This window comes from Amaranthus tricolor, chromosome 5 (genome assembly GCF_026212465.1).
Source record: "Amaranthus tricolor cultivar Red isolate AtriRed21 chromosome 5, ASM2621246v1, whole genome shotgun sequence".
In the NCBI taxonomy this organism is placed as follows: Eukaryota; Viridiplantae; Streptophyta; class Magnoliopsida; order Caryophyllales; family Amaranthaceae; genus Amaranthus; species Amaranthus tricolor.
Window position 1 is genome coordinate 17,221,421 of NC_080051.1, and position 14,701 is coordinate 17,236,121.

At 31.1% G+C, this 14,701-nt stretch overlaps 1 long non-coding RNA gene across 1 annotated transcript; it reads right to left on the reverse strand.

The window, feature by feature from the left end:
- Positions 1-7,371: 7,371 nt before the first annotated feature.
- LOC130814296 (uncharacterized) lies at positions 7,372-8,961 on the reverse strand. Its single transcript, XR_009042356.1, has 2 exons — positions 8,682-8,961; positions 7,372-7,784 (listed from the first exon to the last, which is right to left on the reverse strand). It is a non-coding gene; the product is annotated as an uncharacterized LOC130814296 (long non-coding RNA).
- Between the last annotated feature and the right edge of the window lie 5,740 nt (positions 8,962-14,701).

A 14,701-nucleotide genomic window follows, 5' to 3' on the forward strand; every position in this document is an offset into this window, starting at 1 on the left:
ACATTGGTTTTTGTAATTATGAACTATTTGTTGGTGCTGTGTTGTATTTATAATATATTCGAATTGTTTACGTTAATTTACAACAATGCTCATTATATTTTTCATTATACTTTTCATTAATACATTTATCTATACATGTTGAATACTATCTATAACCGTAGGTATTTATCTACAAATGTTGAATGCTATCTAGATACAAAGGTAACATAAATAATTACAAAAAAAATATACAAATCTTAAATCAATATACAATATTGTACTATGGACTATCTAAAATGATTGCATCTTCGCGGTGTTATTACCTTGTGGTCGTTGTACCCCATATAATCTATTCCAGAGAGAAATTCTGCTTTGAAAATGTGTGTCCAAATGTCTACATGAATTGTCAGTTGCTTCTCTCCATGATCGCTGGATTGGCGGCAGTGGAGATGAATCATCGTTCATTAATAGTTGAACATAATGATTTCTATTCACCCAACAAATATGTATAACTTTATGTACACCATGCACACTCGCTATTTTCTGTAATGGAAGGGCTAAACAGTTATAGTTTGGGTTACCGTCAGCAGAACCTTAATACGCAATGCCAATGTTCAGAAACGTTGCCGCAGAGTACAATCCCAACGGGGCCTCCAACCAGTGACTAAACGGTGCAGGCCCATTGCTGTGTGAACCAATCCTGAATATAGCGTTCTCTAGCGTCTCGGCTGATAGGTACACACGTAGGTATTGATCTTTGTTCGTTTGCATTTCCATACACATTGTATGTCGTAGAAGAGGCCATGCCTCCTCGCCTCCCAACTCTGGTGACGACAATAGCTCTAAATCCACAATTACCATCACCTATAACATCAATCCAATCAAACAAGTAAGGAGGGAGAATATACGGAATGTGATTGGGCCATGAAAACACTGAAAAATCACGACCTGCTGAACCATTTGCAATTATTAAAAATATGGTTAGTAAGATTCAGCTGTAATAAACTAATGTGAATAACGGAAAGGAAAGTCATGTACAAGATAAGTTGAAACTAAAGTTAATTCCAACTGAGGATTGCGTTTCTCGACCACTAGATCTCCCGTGGGATGAAGATCTAGACCCACGACCCCTAGAGGATGATCTATTGTATTCAAAGGCGCTTTTATTTCTCCTAAGGGTTTTGCTTGTTGTTGGTCTTCCCTTTCTTGGCGGACTTGCATGTGGCTCAGGTATATCGGTACCATCAAGATGTAATTCATCTTCAAGTACCTGAGACATGCGGCGTACAACTGCGGGGTTGGCTTTTAACACTTCATTAACCAACGATGAAAAGTACTCTTTATCACTGGCGTTTGCGTGATGTACTCCTTCGTTGGTGTCAGCTTCTGCCTCTATGTACGTTAATGTTTTCCAAAACGAATGTATGTCATCCAAATACAACGCACCTTGTGACATGATTGATATATAAAAGTAACAAGCACAAGGCAATCCATGGGTGCTTTGAAGTGCAAAATCGCATTTGTCAAATACATAATCACCCAACTCTAACATACGGTTATGCTCAAGCAGAAATTGTTCTAATGCAAAAATAGATACATGATGATATAATGGCTTCATGAAATTATTTTGCATAGACCTTGCAATAGAATTCATGGATTCCTGTAGCGCTTGTCGGATTTTCGATTGCTGTTTTGTTATTTGTGCGTGTGCCCTTTTAAATAAGGTATCAAATGATCTATTATTACTACCAAGATAGTACTTAAAAGACGAGTGTTGGCTTTCAACTCTGCTGGTAGTCTGGTTACCTATGTGTAAACAGTTATTCATCCACGCACGCACAAATTTCTCTTTGTGTGGAATCCATGTTTCAGCCAAATATCGAACGACCCTTCTCACGTAGCCACAATCGATTCCCATCTGTTTTGGAATTCGGCGACGGTAGAACTATTAACTAAGGGGTTTCATTTACTTTGCCTGAATATCTACCCCTGTTGGTTTCTTTTCCCGCCACACAATTTTTCCACCATGTTCTCTATGTCATTGGCAATATGCCATATACATAATAAATGTCGCTCATCTACATTGCTTAGAAGATTGAATATAAGTGACATATATTTTTAACAAATAGAACGACAATAATTAATCGATATAACATTTTCACCTGGGATGACATCACGTATAGCTGCAGATAAACCCTCATCTCTCCAACACCCAGGAATATGACACAGCCGCCTCATCTCACATCAAACTAAACGCAGCCAAGAAATTGTGATTGGTTGGCGTCATTCCGATTATTTCACAAAGTGGCCACTTTTGTTTGTTTGTTTTGTACGTCGTATCTATCAACACAACATAGGGCCACTTACGTATCATCTGTATGGATGTGGGATTTACATATAACAATCTATTCAATTGCCCTTCAATGTCCAAGTCTGTCCAAACCACGTAGTTATGCTCTGTGGCCATATAAAGAAAGTGTTGGAGCGGAGTCCTACCCTCCATCTCTTCTCTCCTTATTGATTGTCTAATATTATATATCTGACTCATACTAGCAAAAATACCAGGAAAATTTTGTCTAATTGAGTTCATGATAAAGGCAGGTTGCATGCCGGTTGCACTAAGGTCTCGTATGTGCTGCTGAATATCTACAGTCAACCTATTTGCCCTTACATGACCATCTCTGTACACTAAAAATGGGTGGTTATGTGTTCCTTTTTCACCAGGACACAGTCTCACCGCCCAAGTTTTTCCCTGGTTTACGACTACTACATACAATCATAAATTTACATCTACATGTTCTACTTTTAGAACCTGGTTGGGTAGCGTTATCTAAGTTTTGCAAATCACCTCTAATATTACCATAGCGGTGACATCTTAAACAAAAACTAACTCTAGAACGTCCTTCTTTTTGTTTATAACGTGTAAATTAAAAGCCAATTCCTATTGCAATCTCATCGGCCCAAGCATGTAATTCTTCTAGAAAATCAAATTTCCTATCCATCTACCAGAGTAATCTACATTGTCCCCTAAATTTTCATAGTCCTGCAAATGTAACATAGATTTACAATCAATAATTAAATAGTGTTTAAATTATAAAATAAATATTTAGGCAAACAATTAGGTAAATAAAATACATATAAAATAAATTAATTAAAATAATACTAAAATATAAAATAATTAAAATAAATTATTACAACATAAATTATAAATTAAATAAATTACTTCAACATAAATTGTAATTACTACAATAATTTAAATAAAAAATAAAAATAATTTAAATAGTATAATTAACAATAATATAAATTATCAAATAAAATAATATACAACAACATATACAAAATATAAATAAAATATAAATTAATTTAAATAAATAAGAGGGAATAAAAATAAAGAAAAATAAATAAATAAATAAATAAATTGAGTCGCACAAAAAATGCGACTCAACCGCAGTCCAGTCGCACTTTTTGTTTTGTGCGACTCAACCGCGGTTCAGTCGCACGTTTTGTGCGACTCATCCGTGGCCCAATCGCACGTTTTTTTTGCGACTTTAATTTTTTTTTTTTTTAAAAAGAACCATTCGAATCAATTAAACTACTTACCGAATCGAATTCATAGTCGCTTTGGTTAGCCATTGTAAATCGATTCCAACTTTTAACTTGTTTTAACTCAGAGAGCGTTTTTAGAGAGATTTTAGAGAGATGTTACCGTGTTTGAGTTCATATATTATGCAGGGGCGATACTGGAAATTCATATATATAAGGTGGCGATAAAAGTGTTCGAGATTTCATTTCCTACGCTTTAGCTCCACAAATTTTACCTTTTGATTTAGTGCTTTTAGAGTGATAAAAGTGTTATTAAGTGAGATTGAAGTGTGTTAAACAAATTTTAAATCCAGAGGCATTTTTATCATTTCATTAAAATAGGAGTGACGATAAAATAAAAAAGATGGTAATATTTAGTAATGCCCATTTTTTTTGCCAATTTTTATTCCACCGTACAAAATATTGGCATGTGTCTAATACTCACCTGATTGTTAATTTGTCATCCGTATTAGATTTCTTTGTTCATAACTAACCACGAACTAAAATTTTTGGTCTTATTTTCCTCAAAATCAAAACCAACTCTTAGATTTATGTTGTGATTTCAATAGATAGATAAATATTTATTTTAAATTGTATAAAAATCATTATATAAGTTACTCACATAATGTACTAACTGAATTTTGTACTTGATAAATCAATTAAAAATTCTCTTAATTAATTTTTCTATATTCGGATGGAGAAAAATAAATGAAAAGAAAGAGGAGTATTTTGAAAGGATGAAGGATTTCTTGTTTAAATAACAAAATAGAAAGAGAGGGATTTAGAGGAGTTGGGTTTAGAGGGAAAATATAGAAATTTTTTGTTAAAAATACAATTTCTCTTTTGGGTAAATATTTAAGGGGAGAATAAAAGTAAAAATAGAAAAACAAAGATAATGAGATATGAAATTAATGGAATTTGATTACCAAAACGGTGGAAGAATTGGTTGCAAAGTAATGAGAAAGGATTAGAATAACAATTATAATTTCATCCGGGATAGTCAAAGTGCAATTCACTTGGCTAGAAATCAAAATATATTTCATAGAAGGTCCAAACAAATTGATATCAAGTATAATTTCATTGGGGATGAAGTTGAGCACAAAAGGGTGATTTTGAAGAAGATTGATACTAAAAATAACCTGACCGACATGATGACAAAGCCATTGCCTACAACCAAGTTTGATTTGTGTGTTGACTTGGTTGGTCTAGCTCCTTGCTTGAAGTGATGCCCTTTGGGGCATGTGAGGTTGTATGTTGTTTTATGCTTGTTTATATTCTTGTAAGATGAAGTGGATTGATGAATGCTTTGACTTGGGTGAACTCAAGTCAAGGTGGAGATTGTTGAGATTAATGGTGTGACTTGAGTGCACAATTAATGTGTGCATTCATGTATGACTCATGGGATGGAATCCTATGGATGAATAGAATGGGTGTATTAAGTTGTGACTTAATGTTTGTGATTTATGATGGTGGTTAAAGTGTGGATTAATTCATGAGTTATTAAGGTAATGAAGTAGGACTTAATCATGGTAGTTATGAGGCTTAATGAAGAAGTTGAAAAGATGCTCTACTATGCTAAGTCGAGCAAAGCTTTCAGAATGCCCTCTAAAGGCCGCTAGACCGAGCGAGCTCCAGGGTGGGTCGAGCGAGCAAATAGAATGTATCCAATAGCTTCTTGTATCCCGCTCGACCAGGCCGCTCGACCGAGCGAGCCTCTGCTTTGGTCGAGCGAACCTTCTGACGTTCCTAGGTGCTGTTTTTGACTCTTCAAGTCCTTGGAGCTGTTTCGTTGTTATTAATTCTTAGCTTTAATGTATTGAATGTTGATTAGTGTGATCTCCCCTATAAATGGGAGCTCATTTGTTCATCTAAAATTATCAAACAAAAACCCTTAAGCCCAAACACAAAGTCTTTGCATTCTCTTGCATCATTTGTAATACTTCATTGTAAGAGTTGTATTTCTCAATTGTTATAATATAAACAAGACATTACACACCACGGCGGACGTAGCCATTATTGGGTGAACCTCCTTAAATCCTTGTATTGTTTTTGCATTGTTTTATTTCCTTTAAACATTGTCAATTCATTGAAAGTTATATCAGTTCATCAAGTTACTTCGAACATTGCGATCTTGGTAACATTAGAGGTTAAGCTTTATACTTAGACTCTAATCAAGCAATTATTTCAACCTATATTTCATTAGTTGGACTTTTTTACTCCGTTAAATATTTACACTCAATCCAAGCATGCCCTAAAGTTAAAAGATTTGGAGAGAAAACACAAAATTTCTTTCTTCTAAACAAATAAGGTGCACTCTTAGTCTTTTAATCCTTCCTCTTCCTCTTCCTTTCTGCTTCCCTTCCTTTATTTTCTCTCCTGATTTGCTATCTAAATATAGGATTTGTTTGGTATAGATATTTGTAGCGGTTGGTAACGGAATCAAGTGACGTTTTTGTTTCCATTTGTTTGGTTAACTTCCAATTAATCTAATTCTGTTTTATAAGAGTATTTGATTCAGCTGATTTGTTACCGTCCTTCTACCACTGGTAACAAAGTCCTTTAGAAAGCTGAAACAAGAACACTCATATTTGTTCTATTTCAAACCGCAACAACTTCATCTCCTAATATAAATCCCTAAGTGGGTGTTTGGCACATGGGATTTCAAGGAGGGGACGAGACTTTGGGGTAAAAAAAATCTCAAGTCTTTGTTTGTTTAAAAAGGAAATGAGAATAGTAAATTGGACTAAAAATTGTAAAAGTCTCCAAGAAAAATGTCTTGGGGGAAGGTAATATTTGAGTTGAGACTTTGATTTTTATCACTTTTATCCAAGCCTCTAGCTTAACAAATAAGAGATGAGACTTTTTTATCTTAAAAGTCTCATCTTAAAGTCTCACAAAATCTCATTCCCTTGTGCCAAACACCCCTTAAATTCCATCTCCCTTTCTAAAAAGTTTCGATTCTTTTGTCTTTGCAATTCTCTTTTAAAGATTTCTTTCGGTTTATCTTTCAATTTTAAAAATTTTCCAAAAAATTTAAATTATAAACAACCATCTTCATGAATAACTTTTATTGGAGAGAAAAAGACTTGGTTTATTGAATCCATCCACATCCACTCCACTTTGATGCCATTACCCTTGTTAGCATTATTTAACATCATCATTCATGGAGTGATCACATATGATAAAGAAATTAAACCACATCCTATGCACCATTACCATAAAGTATACGTCTATTATTTTAAATGAATTGAAAAAAGTTGAATTTTACCAAATTTTATTATCCGACTCTTGAATCTTGCAATTGAATAAGGGGAAAAGAAGTGAGAAAATCAATTAGAAAATTAAAATTCATGAATTTTATTCGTAGTTGGATAATAAAGAAAGGAATTGCGAATTTCAATAAAAAATTGAAGAATCGTAGCCAGGTCGTCGCTCCATTTTCGTGATTTTCGCGACATTCAGACGTCTAATTTTCATTTAGCGTCCCTTGAAATGACGTCTACCTTTGGGGCCATCGCAAGGACCACTTTTTGCCAATTTAACGATTAAATGGCGATCATACGTGCCGTTGCCATTTTATTATTCATTTGTAGTGACTTGACAAAAATTATAGATGTAGATTGTGACTAGTAAAAAAATCCGTTTCTAAATGTACCACAAATCAAACACCTTTTGAAACGTAAGGTATTCATTTAAAATTTGATTTCTAAGTTTACCTTGTTTTATTTCCGTTTCTTTTATTTGAATCAACTCATACCAAACGCGCACTCCCATAGTGTTTAGGGAAGGCCAAAAGAACAAGGAGAGACAAAAGTTACAAGATAAAATAAAACTTCATCACAACATTATAGTAGTACAATCATAGACATCAAATGAAACATCCACAAGACTAGTTGCCTAGACTTGAGAAGTTTCAGAAAGCGATGCCAATGCAATATTTAACGTTACACGGTAATTAAAATGTTTGTTTCATTCAACAATCATAATATCACACAATAACAAACCCAGCACTCGGACCACAGCATCGACAGATTTAGAAGTACAACTTACCAAATCTGAAGATGCCATGTCCCATAATTTATTCGATTCTCAATACAATCATATTAAATAAATAAGCCACACATATTCATAATATACGGTTCATGTGAGTGTGTGTTTAATCACAAGTGCATGGGTCACAGCTGCAGTCATCTCCACAGCCACACTCAGCTCTTGAGTTCATCCTGCAAAATTAGATCAAATAATGTTGTTAAATGACTATTATTTAGAGCTCTTAATCACGTCGGGTGGGGGCGGGAAGGGTCAAATTTTAATGCGTCAAGTTGGATCGGGGTAGGGCAATTAGTTAAAATTTTATATGGACCAAGGCTGGTTAACTTCCGTTTAGACTTGACACGCCTTGATCCGTTGAAAAAACTTGGTATTCCTTTGGTCGATCTGCTTATACATATATATATATAATAATATCAAATTTAAAAAATGTGAGAATATTTTCATGGAAACCAAGCTTAATATTCCACTTTAAATGAAGAGTGATTGATATTCAAACTTGTAATCTTTTGTCATGCTGACTTTGATATCATGTCAAGAAACCAACTTAAACAAAAGTTTAAGTTGATGTTTAAGGCCCCAAGATATGTTACGTACTCTAACACTCCTCCTCATATAGAGTCCTTTTGGTTAGAAGTGTGAAAGCAATACAGACTCTCTTCATATCTGACAGCTAACGCTAAATATTCCAATTTAATTGAATAGTGATTAAGATTCGAACCCGTGGGGCATGACCTCTTGTCACGCTGGCTTTTAATACCTTAGCAAAGAACCAACTCAACCAAAAACTTAATCTTCTGGTTGAGTTGGTTCCTTAATATACGATTCATTTGTTATTTATTTTATTTTATTTTATTTAAATCAGATATTTGGGAAGATAATTTCTTTACAAAGCAAAAAAACTCTATTGAGCTTCTGTGATATTTTTCATTGATCTCAAAGAAATATCAACTGATGGGAAGAAAAATATTGAAACATATGACTATATGAGTAACTAGCTAAAAGTTACAAGCACAATACTTTCTGCATGAAATTCAGATTTGAAAAATGAAGAAGGAAAGAATACGTACCTGTTGCAGTTGCAGCCGTCACCACAGCTGCAGTTTTCACCACATCCACAGCTCCTTAGGGCCATCTTGTTTGTTTTCGCTAGGGAAAAGAGATTTCAAGAATGTTCGAGAATGATTGAATAGTAATGCAAGTAATTTACGATACTAAAATGATAACAATAACATCTATTTATAGAATTTGAATATACCACTTTGTCCTTTTTAAATTGATACTAATACTAATATTTTTCTTTATAATATATCATTATCAGTATCATTACATGCATTGTAGGACTTTTCCAATCATACACGTCTAAGAATCATTCCTGGCCTTTCACTATGTCAACTGTTTTGGGTAATATATATTATACTCCTAATACACAAGGGAAGAAATAGTTGGTGAGGTTAATTGATGCGTACAAGATTAGACTTGCCAGATACAATTTTTATCTTAGTATAAACTCCATTAAACATACAATTGTCACATTAGTAGTACAAACCATTGACGTACATGTTATATCAGGACACAGCGAGGTAGTAAGTTTTTTCTATGGTAAATTAATGTAGTGTAATCAACTACTAATTATTATACATATGAGTTGTTTTAAATTGGAGAAAGAGAAGAGTATATATCACTTTATAAATTTGAGTAGTAAATTTTTTTAATTAACAGTTGGTTTTAATTGTAAACCTACTTTGGATTTTATGTGGGCTCACTTCTTTATTTGTATTAACTATTGATTGGTCTCTAATTAAGTTATTTTTAACTTTTCTTATTCACCCCTTAATTAATTCAACTTTTTTTTATTAAGTGGGTTATCATATTAAAAATTATTCAAAGACTAAACGGGCAAAAAATTGAAAAAATAAGTTCGCTTGATATATCATTATTCTAGTTTTATTGGGTAATATTTCATTTTTACACGCTTACTAGATCCAGATTCAAGAAGCTTCTAAATTTCATTATAATTTTAGATTTTTGTTAAATAAAGTTATGAATGTCGGATTACTTTTAACATATTGTCCTCCATATGTCTTTGTCATCACAGCGGCAGAAACATTTTATGTTGCACAAGAGAAATACTTATACTTCATACGTTCACATTATTATACAATTTAATATATTTTTTTAATTATATATATCTTAAGTCATATATAACTAAAAACCTTTAAAAAATTTAAAAGTGTAAGAAATACGCGATTAGAAAATTTAAATGAGATTTCATTTAAAGTAATTTTTTCTTATACATTAATTGTAATTTATAATATAAATTTAAATAAAGAATAATATAAAAATACTTGTGTAGCAAATATTTCAAGTATTATATAAATAAATTTAATGTAGATAATATAAAGTAAAATAAATTAAAGTCAAAAGGATCTTAGAATAACACAAGACCAAATCTTCTTACACTTCTGTCATAATTGATAAAACTGCATGAAGCATGCCTTTTTGCTAGTTGACCTTGCTTCAAATAAATAAATATATATATATATATATATATATATATATATATATATATATATATATATATATATATATATATATATATATATATATATATATATATATATATATATGTATATATACATATATATATATATATATATATATATATATATATATGTATATATATATATATATATATATATATATATATATATATATATATATATATATATATATATATATATATATATATATATATATATATATATATGTGTGTGTGTGTGTGTGTGTGTATGTATATATATATATATATATATATATATATATATATATATATATATATATATATATATATATGTATATATATATATATATGTATATATATATATATATGTATATATATATATATATGTATATATATATATATATATGTATATATATATATATATATATATATATATATGTATATATATATATATATATATATATATATACATATATATATATATATATACATATATATATATATATATATACATATATATATATATATATACATATATATATATATATACATATATATATATATACATATATATATATACATATATATATATATATATACATATATATATATATACATATATATATATATATATATATATATATATATATACATATATATATATATATATACATATATATATATATATATATATATATATATATATATATATATATATATATATATATATATACATACATACATACATACATACATACATACTTATATATGTATATATATATATATATATATATATATATATATATATATATATATATATATATATATATATATATATATATATATATATATATATATATATATATATATATATATATATATTATATATATATATATATATATCTTTTGATTGGAACACAAGATTATTGTTTCCTAAAATTAATTTCACAATAAATGTTCAAAAAAATTAAAAATAATAAAAAAAATTTAAATAGTAGATGTATAATTTTATTAAATAATAAATTGAATCGAATAAAAGTGAGAACTATATAAGCATTAAAAAATATAAAATAATATAAAAATAAAGTTAGTGGAAAAAAGTTTAGAAACTAAAACAATAAAAATCTTAAAAAATAAAGTTAATGGAAAATATATAGGGATTGTAAGTATTAATTAAATATTAAAATGAGGAAGCATAAGGTTAATTATGTCTAAAATTTGTGATATAAATATAAAGATTACTTTAATAAAAAAAAAAAAAAACCCAAAATAACAATTAGAAACAACTTTAAAGAACAAAAGAATAATTTAAAAAAAAAAACAATTTGATAGCATCATTGTCAAATGCCAAGTGATCTAAGCAAAATGTTGAGCATCAGTGCTTCACAAAAAAGAACTTCATCTAAACAACTTAAGAGGAAAAGGGAGGGCGTGCTATTTGAGGTATATAAACTTAAGATCATTTTTTCAATATTTAGGTAGGTAATATTTGTGTCTATACTAGGAGTCTAAGATTCTGTCCTTCGCTAATATGGAATTAGGGATGGCCACGGGGTTACCCGGAACCGAACCGCTTAAAACCGTCCCGGAATCGCAACCGTTCGCGACAGATTCCGAACCAGCCCGAACTGCGGAACCGTGAAACCGCCGGAATAAAAGTTGCCGGAACCGTAAAACCGCCGGAAAAAACTGCAAGAACCGGACCTAAGAACCGCGGGTTGGAACCGGAACCGGAAAAAGTAGCCGTTGCCAATTTTTCTATAAATACCCATCACTTTCAATCATTTTCATTCACAACTCATCTCTTCTCCTACTCTCTCTACTTAATTACTTAATTACGCAATTATTCTCTTAATTACATAATTAGTCTTTTAATTATTTCTTAATTTAGTTAATTACATAATTAGTCTATTAATTATTTATTTATTTCTTTATTCTATTATTATTTCAATATTATCAATCATGTCTTCTTTTTTGAAAAAAACCTCTAAAAAAGTTACTAAAGTGGCAAAATCGTAGGGAGGTTCTAGCTCCAAAAGAAAGGCCACTCCAACTCCGTTGGTATCAACAACACCTTCGATTAGTAATTATAATTATGAACCAAATTATCCAGAAGGGTACGACCAAGAATTACACAATTATGCAGAAGAAGTGGAAAGAGAAATACAAATTGATGAAGAAGAGGAACCAACGACCCCTACTGGGATACATATATCTCGACAGTCATCAACAAGATCACATGAAGAACAACTACAACAACAACAAAGACAAGCTCGTGGTAAACGAGTCAATTTCCAAACTATCGGTTAGTTTTATAATTTTATTCTTCAAATTGATTAAATTTTAAATTATTATTTATTTATATATTGTGGTATTTGAGTATGTCTTTGTATTTAAATTTAGATGAAGATGAACCAGTAAGACAACCTTTTCCGGCAATGCCACCTCCTAGTGGTAGAGCTGTTTCACATGTGTGGTCGTATTTTACAAAAGAACCAACCGAAAATCCAGATGTTTTCTTATGCACTTGTCAAATTTGTGAAAGTCAAGGAGTAAAGCCCTTAGTTGCATACAGTTTCACCAGAGGTAAATACTTTTTAAGTTTTTTATACATACATTATATATTTATATTTTATAAATCAAGAATGTATTAAAAATTTATTTATTGTGTTTTGTGAATACGTGTTAGGTGGTGGTACGGGATCTTTTAACAAACATTTGGCAAAGAAGCATGGAATCACAAAAGAAACTGATGCAGCAAGCGGCAGCGGGACCACAAGTGGAAGCCGACAGTGGGACATTCCCAGCACAGGTATGCCTTTTAAATATAATCGTAATGATATGATTGATGAATTTTCTAAGTATGTAATTTGTGATGAATTGCCTTTTAACCACGGTGAAAGTAGGGCACACGAGCGTTTCACTAGAAAAACTTTGCAACCACAATATAGAGCAATCCCTAGGAGCACTCTTAAAAGACGCACAATTAAATTATATGAATCAATGCGCTATGAATTAGTTGAAATGTTTAAATCTTTTAATGGTAGGGTTAGCATAACAACTGATATTTGGTCTGCTCCCCCACATTTAGAACCTTATATGTGTGTAACTTATTAGATAAGATATTGGATAGATCAAAATTGGATTATTCAAAAAAGAATAATTGCTTTTGAGACAATGCTCGAAAGACATACGGGTGAAAACATAAAATACAGATTAGTAGAGATATGTAGAAAATGGAACTTATTAGATAAGATATTTTGTTGTTCTACCGATAATGCAACCGCTAACATTAAATGTATGGAACTTTTGTATAACGAGCCTGCTTTTAGTTTTATCCTTGGGGTAGCTTATTACACATACGTTGTTGTGCTCATATAGTTAACTTATCTTGCCAAGCAGGTATAAAACAATTAAGCGATTTATTAGATCCAATTAGAGACATAGTGAAGTGGCTTAGAATTGGAAAGATAAAGAGACGATATAAGAAATTATGTGACCAATATCAACTAAAAAAAGTGTATTAGTCATTAGATACTCCTACACGTTGGGGCTCAACCAACGATTTATTAAGAAAAGCGATTGCTTATCGTCTAGTTATAACACAACTTTATAGTGAGTGTACAGGTAACCATATAATTGATGACACATGGGAACTAGCTATAGGTGTACATAAAATATTAGAAGCGTATGACCACGCAACTAAGATTTTTTTATATGTTTACGAACCAAACGTCCACTTAGTAATAAGTGAGTGTATTACTATTTTTTATCATCTTCTTAAACATACGCATGATGATACTAACCCATATTTAAAGCCGATTCTTGCAGATATGATGGATAAGTGGAAGACATATTTTACTGATTTTCCTTATATTTATGGAATTGCAACCATTTTAGACCCATGTTTTAAAACAAAAGTCCTTTACTAAAGTAATTGGATTTTACTACCAATCATTACATCGCCCGCCTAGTGATGTACATAATTATGTTGGAACTTGTAAAAAACTTTTAGCAGAACTTTATGATTATTATGCTAGTGTATATAAACCAAAACGCGATACGTCTAGGCGTGCTAGCGTTTCGGCATGCCCCTCTTATTATAATTCCGTAATAGCTAATATAATGAGCCAAGATGATAGTTTTGTAGGATCATCTTCTTCTTCACCCTTCACTTCATATTTAGAATTAGATAGTTATCTTAAACACCACTTCGAAATTGACCAAGGTAGCTATAATATTTTAGAGTGGTGGAAAGAAAAATCTGTAAAATTTCTCATATTATCGAGAATCGCAAAGGATATCCTTGCAATTCCTTCTTCTACGATTGCGTCGGAGTCTGCTTTTAGTGCAGGTAGAAGAGTTTTAGACGAAAAGAGATCTCGTCTTGCTCCACATAGTATTCAAATATGTGTTTGCAAGAAAGATTGGGATCAAGCGGAGATTCGAACACAAGGACTAAGAAATGATGATGATCAAGATGATGATGATGATCCATGGATGATGATGGATACATCTGCATCATCGTTAGGAGTAGAGTCAGCGGAAGCATCTAACCAACCAGAT